We start from the raw sequence: 6,874 nt of genomic DNA, 5'->3' as shown, positions 1-6,874 counted from the left end.
TGTCCCCTTGATGGTGTCCTTTGCCTTACAGAAACTCTGTAACCTTATGAGGTCCCATTTGTCAATTCTTGCTCTTAGAGCATACGCTATTGGTGTTCTGTTCAGAAACTTTCTCCCTGTACCGATGTCCTCAAGGGTCTTCCCCAGTTTCTTTTCTATTAGCTTCAGAGTGTCTGGCTTTATGTGGAGGTCCTTGATCCATTTGGATTTGAGCTTAGTACAAGGAGACAAGGATGGATCAATTCGCATTCTTCTGCATGCTGACCTCCAGTTGAACCAGCACCATTTGTTGAAAAGGCTATCTTTTTTCCATTGGATGTTTTCAGCCTCTTTGTCGAGGATCAAGTGGCCATAGGTGTGTGGGTTCATTTCTGGATCTTCAGTCCTGTTCCATTGATCCTCCTGCCTGTCACTGTACCAATACCATGCAGTTTTTAACACTATTGCTCTGTAGTATTGCTTGAGGTCAGGGATACTGATTCCCCCAGATTTTCTTTTGTTGCTGAGAATAGTTTTAGCTATCCTGGGTTTTTTGTTGTTCCAGATGAATTTGATAATTGCTCTTTCTAACTCTGTGAAGAATTGAGTTGGGATTTTGATGGGTATTGCATTGAATCTGTATAGTGCTTTAGGCAAAATGGCCATTTTAACTATATTGATTCTACCGATCCATGAGCATGGGAGGTTTTCCCATTTTTTGAGGTCTTCTTCCATTTCCTTCTTCAGAGTCTTGAAGTTCTTGTCATACAGATCTTTCACATGTTTGGTAAGAGTCACCCCAAGATACTTTATACTGTTTGTGGCTATTGTGAAGGGGGTCATTTCCCTAATTTCTTTCTCAGCCTGCTTATCCTTTGAATATAGGAAGGCCACTGATTTGCTTGAGTTGATTTTATAACCTGCCACTTTGCTGAAGTTGTTTATCAGCTGTAGGAGCTCTCTAGTGGAGTTCCCCTTTTTAAGAAGGACCAAAGCATCCACATTTTGGTCTGTCTTTTTGAGCTTCGTGTGGTCTGTGAATTTTATCATGGGTATTTAGGCTAATATCCATTTATCAGTGAGTGTGATCCCTTATATAGACACCAAACCCAGCCACTATTGTGAATGGCAGAAAGTACATGCTGACGGTATCCGGATAGAGCTGTCTACTGAGAGGCTCTGCCAGAGTCTGAAAAATACAGAGGTTGATGCTTACAGACAACAATTTGACCATGGGGTCCCCAATAGGCTCCCCAGTGGATGAGTTATATAAAGGACTGAATTAGTTGAACGGATTTTCAACCCCATAGAAAGAACAATAATATCAAAAAACCAGAACCCCCAGTACTCCCAGAGACTAAACCACCAACCATGGAGTACACATGGAGAGACCCTTGGCTCCAGCCGCATATGTAGCAGAGGATGGCCTTGTCAGGCATCAGTGGGAGGAGAGGGCCTTGATCCTGTGAAGGCTGGATACCGCAGTGTAGGGTAATGTGAGGACAAGGGAGTGGGTAGGTGGAAGAACACCTTCATAGAAGCAGTGGGATAGAGAAAGCGATATGGGATTCCCAGGGGTGGGAGGACGGGGAATGGGGACAGTATTTGAAATGTAAATAAAATATCCAATAAAAATTAATAAAATGAAAAAATATTTTTGAATAGTCACCATTTTTTCTATTAATTATCTATTTAATTAGGAAAATAAATGCAAAGACATAAAACATATTTAATGATAACCCAATGAAATACAGAACAGATATGAAAGGTTTAATGAAGGCCTGATAAAAAGTATCACAAAATTGGCATAGAACTTTGTCAAGACTGCAAGAATAACTAAAGCAAATAGATAGTACTAGAAGGGAAGTTTTTTTTTTAACTTTATTAAATTGTGTTAAAATTTTTCTTAAGTTGTAATTTAGTAGCAGTATTCATATATAAATATAGTTAATGTAAAAATACTCAATGTTAAAATTTATTCTACTAAATATGGGTTAAAGTAGAGATAAAGCATCTTGCTCATATATATATATATATATATATATATATATATATATATATGCATATATATATGCATAACTATTTGAAATACATATTCATCAGAACTAATTCATCTAACTCCAATCACATCTTATTTTAAGCTCACAAGCACTGGCAATTTTTGCCTTTATTATGAGGAAAAAAACAATCACAATTGAGAGCCTTGTCATTCTGCAGGTAATGAGTCTAATATGACATTTTGGAAAATGCTTTGCTGTGACTAGAATAGCAATGTTGATTTTACATTTTAAAAGACACTTCCAAACACATAGAGTGAGGACAATTTCATGCAAGCATCTATTTTTCTACCCATTCTAAAACTGAATGTAAGTTAAATTCTAAATTACAGTAATTGTGAACTGTTTTCGTTCTACTTTAGAGTTTTCAAATTGTGGGCTAAGTCTGCTTTTGAAAGCAAAATCATATCAATGGAATATGATTTGCAATCCTGCTATTATTGATCTTCATTTCAAGATATTTGCTTTATATTCATGGCAAATTTTAACAATTATGATTAAAAGAGAAGTATAAAATGAGCAAAGTCACTGTGGGCAATTGATAGTGAGGTAAACATTTCCTATATTCTAAAATTTTAAAACCATTATAATCAGATCTCAATTCAGGACATATTAATTAAAGCAAGAGGTGACTATTTTAACACAGCTTTTCTCTGATTGATATTATTCATTGGTATTTTCTATATTAAAGCTCTTATAAAAAAATGAAACCAAAAGTGGTATTTTGTGAAGCATAATTACATGAAGTAATGATTCAGCAGAAGTTGCAGCAGAAAAGATAAACAGGTAAAACATTTCTTCAGGACTCATCCAACAGCAGAGAGAAAACATAGAGCTAGTAACATTACATTAGATAAAATGAACCTCAAGTTTTTGAAATTGAGGCTGGGTTCAAGTTGTAGCCTCAGATTCAGTTATAACCGGCTTAGCAGGGTGGTATCTACTTTGGTAGTTTGACATCAGAATGTCGATGTTCCAGAAACAAAGAAAAATAATCCTTGTTGGAAACGTTGTAAGAACCTTTGAAAAAGATTAATATCTTCAGATATACTTATATCAATTTACCTATATCTATATCCATATCTATATCCATATCTATATCTATATCTATATCTATATCTATATCTATATCTATCTCTATCTCTATCTCTATCCATATCCATATCTAGATCTAGATCTATATATATCTATAACAAATATCTAGGTATCAAATACATAATTACAAGCTATTGGATTTTTGTTTGTTTGTTTTGCTTTGCTTTTCATGTTTAATGTAACTCCAAAGTTCATATGATAAAGGAATGCTTCCCAACAGGGAACTGGGTCAACCCTCAAGACATTGGTACATTTCTCTTCACCATCAAGTTCTCTTCCTTTTACATCTTTTACATTCTCTCTCTCTCTCTCTCTTTCTCTCTCTCTCTCTCTCTCTCTCTCTCTCTCTCTCTCTCTCTCTCTCTCCCTTCCTTTTGTTCTTGTTCTTCATCTTGGTCTTCCTCTTTCTTTTGGAAAAGTGAGCTTTTCTGAAACCCTATTCTCTCCACTGTGTTGTCTTGCTCCATATTAACAGCAGCACATATGTAAAAGATTCAGCTAGACATGGCTGAAACACATGCAATCAATAGCTATAAGGCACATTTCTAGTCTCCCTACCCCATGTTCATTATGTGTTTTTCCATTGAAACAGCCATTTAAAGTTCAATAGCAAAGAAAACACATTGTTTAAATCTCTGTTTAAAAAATGATTTAAATTCATTAAATTCTTTGATTAAATTCATTTTAGCAAGTAAAGTTTAAGTAATAGGCTAGGTAAATCATATAATATTTTCATCAAAGATTAATCAACAATGCTTTTGTTAAGTTAAATGATGAAAATTGTGATTGCATTGTGAACAGCAAATGACAGGTTCATATCAGTTAAGAAGACAATCTAGGGAAAAAAAAGAAATCCCCTTTGTTACATAATTATTTACATGTATATATTTATTTACTTAGTGCTTGCATATGTTTGTGTGTGTGTATGTGTGTGTGTGTGTGCATGTGTTTATGAAAATGCACATACAATGGTACCATGTGGAAGTCAGAGTATAATGCATAGGAACCAGGTCTGTTCCTCCATCTTGTGGGTTCCTATAATTAAAGTCAGATTATCTGCTGTAAACTCTTAGTGAAATGTCTTGCCAACTGATTATTGAATGCACATTTTCTGGTGTTTTGTTTTGTTTTGTTTTGTTTTGTTTTGTTTTGTTTTATTTTGCTTTGCTTTGCTTTGCTTTGCTTGTTTTGTTTTTGTTTTGTTTTCTAAAAAGTCTGGAGTATCCATCTGGGAGAGTGAAGTTTAAGGCCTGTTCTAAAATGAGTGAGTTAAGACCTCTCAATAGGAGGCTGAATTTAACTGTAATATATTTAATGAGTTGAGAAAATTTCAAGGAAACTTATCATTAAAATGATGTTATAGATTTTATTGGTTATCTTCAGGTATTATGAAAATAAAAGCTAAGCTGAATAATTAAAAAACTTGAAGTTTAGCCAGAGGATGAGAAGGGTTAATATTGAGTCCAAGGAAAGTATGATTTCTATGTAGATTAGCACCATTAAAAACAACCCAATTAATTCGTACCCCAATAGGTGATACTTTAGGTATTAATAGAATGCCAAACTACATTGAAAGTTAAAACATGTTCCAAAGTTATCCTATGATGAAATATTGATGGGTGACTTATCCTTTTTTCATGAGTTGCCACCTTGGAATTGTTCATTGAGTGCATTTATTTCTCTGTCCTTGTTTCAAGACATTCAGACACATTGAAATTAAGGTCGGAGCTGTACGTGACATAACATCTCACTCTGAAAGTAAAGCCTGAAATGTTTTGTCATCCTGATTTTGTAGTAAATCCAAATGCAAAAGCTGTGTGGTAATAGATTCCCACTCTGGGACTCCAGTGGAAACCTTTGACATGTAGAAACTGTTTGGCAGCAATAGAATCCCATAAGCTACCTTGACAGAATGGTATGTGGAATTATGGGAGTACACCAGTGTAATAGTAGAGCACTCAAGTACTCACATGGATGGTTTTCAGAGTAAGATGTAGGCAGAAAACATAGCTATCCATTGAGAGTGTCCATCCAAGCTTCAGGCAGAAAGCCATACACTCAAGACTCAAGTTTTGGGCTCCAAATTTTATAGCCAAGTGTGTGTGTGAGAGAGAGAGCAGATGTGATGCTACATTATTTGTTTTTCTTATATTTTCTGAGCAGAAATGTTTTTCTTTACCTGGACCATTGCTGAAATGTGAGAGAAGAGAAAAGGCGATAGGGAAAAATTATACATATATTGAATATATATATATATATATATATACTTAAAAATTTTAAAAATTGGGTATGAAATGAATGATACAACTTGTGCTCACAATTTGACAGTACATGGACTTTGAGGCTCTGCGATGATATATGGTGTAATATGATTTAGTTGTTGAGTGACAGACAGACTTTTGAGCTAAAGGTTTGAACTCCAGCTGACGGAGCTATGGGGACATAACAGAAAAGTCGAGGGCTAAGGACTAGTGGAGAAAGGCTAGAGGGTATATTATTACATGTAATATTGGAATAAATTACCCTCCAGCTTCCTCCTCAGCATGAATTGAACAGCACTGGTTCTGATGAAATACATGTATGCAGTCTATGATACACTCTGTCTATCCACAGCCTCAAAAGAAACAAAGCAGTATAAGCTTCTGAAATGTCAGCCGCTTTCCCTGAGGAACTAAAAGTGACCTAGAAGCCTCCTCTTGATGATTGTGTTTTATAGCACCCAACCCTCCTACTCCAACTACTAAGAAGAAAATTGAGTAACTGTGTATGGAATGGATTCCCAGGTGGGGCAGTCTCTGAATAGCATCAGAGAGATTTTGTTTGTTTTGTTTTTTTTTTCTAAAGGAGGCTTAGTACTAAAATCCACAGGAAAGGCTTCTTCCTCCCTCCACCCACTCTCAGCCAGACCTTGAACCTGCAGATGCCACCCATTTCTGATTGCCCTTCATCTTTCTAGCAAAGTGTGCATCCTTATCTATAGGAAGTGGAGGAGGTGGATCCACAGCTGGATGTCCAACACATGTAGCATACCTGGAGGCTGAAATGTAGGGCCACAGCAGGAGGAAATACATATCTGACTCCACATGTGTGTATGGTATTTTTACAGAGACAGGCTGCAGAAGCAACAATCTAGAAACAGGTAATGACAGGAGAAACCAGAGAATTAGAAGAAGCCAGGCTATTAGACCATATTTCCAGAACATTAGAAGAAATTTAGTATGAGGTCAGGCAGAACAATTCAGTCAGAAGCTAAAAGAAGCCATATTGAATCAGTCAGCTTGGAAGATTAGATGGTACAGGGGCTATAATCTTCCAAGCCTAGACCTAGGGATAGTTATAACAGAGAAAGGAATTCTCTGGACTCTGTGTATTCATACAGCTTAGTTATGACACCCCCATCTCATTGCTTCATCCGAGGAAATAAAACTAACATTTGCATTTATGTCTTGTGGGTAATGAAGAGCTGTCTTAATGGACTTAAGTTCCTCTCTATAAGAAATAACCTGTTTCTGGTACTGAAATCTAGCCAAAGCCATGACTGATGAGGTCAAGGACGGTAGAGGAAAACCTAATTCTAATATTTTACTAAACAATTATAAATCTTAACTGAATCCTAAAGACCTTTCCTTACATACAGAAATAAGTATATCTCTCATTTTCCAAGACCTTAATGTTACACACATCCATTAAGAAACCTAGCTTTGACTATTTAATAGAAAATGGTCTAACTATAAAATGATGTA

This window comes from Apodemus sylvaticus, chromosome 12, assembly GCF_947179515.1.
Source record: "Apodemus sylvaticus chromosome 12, mApoSyl1.1, whole genome shotgun sequence".
NCBI lineage: Eukaryota > Metazoa > Chordata > Mammalia > Rodentia > Muridae > Apodemus > Apodemus sylvaticus.
Note: the sequence above shows the minus strand (reverse complement) of the source record.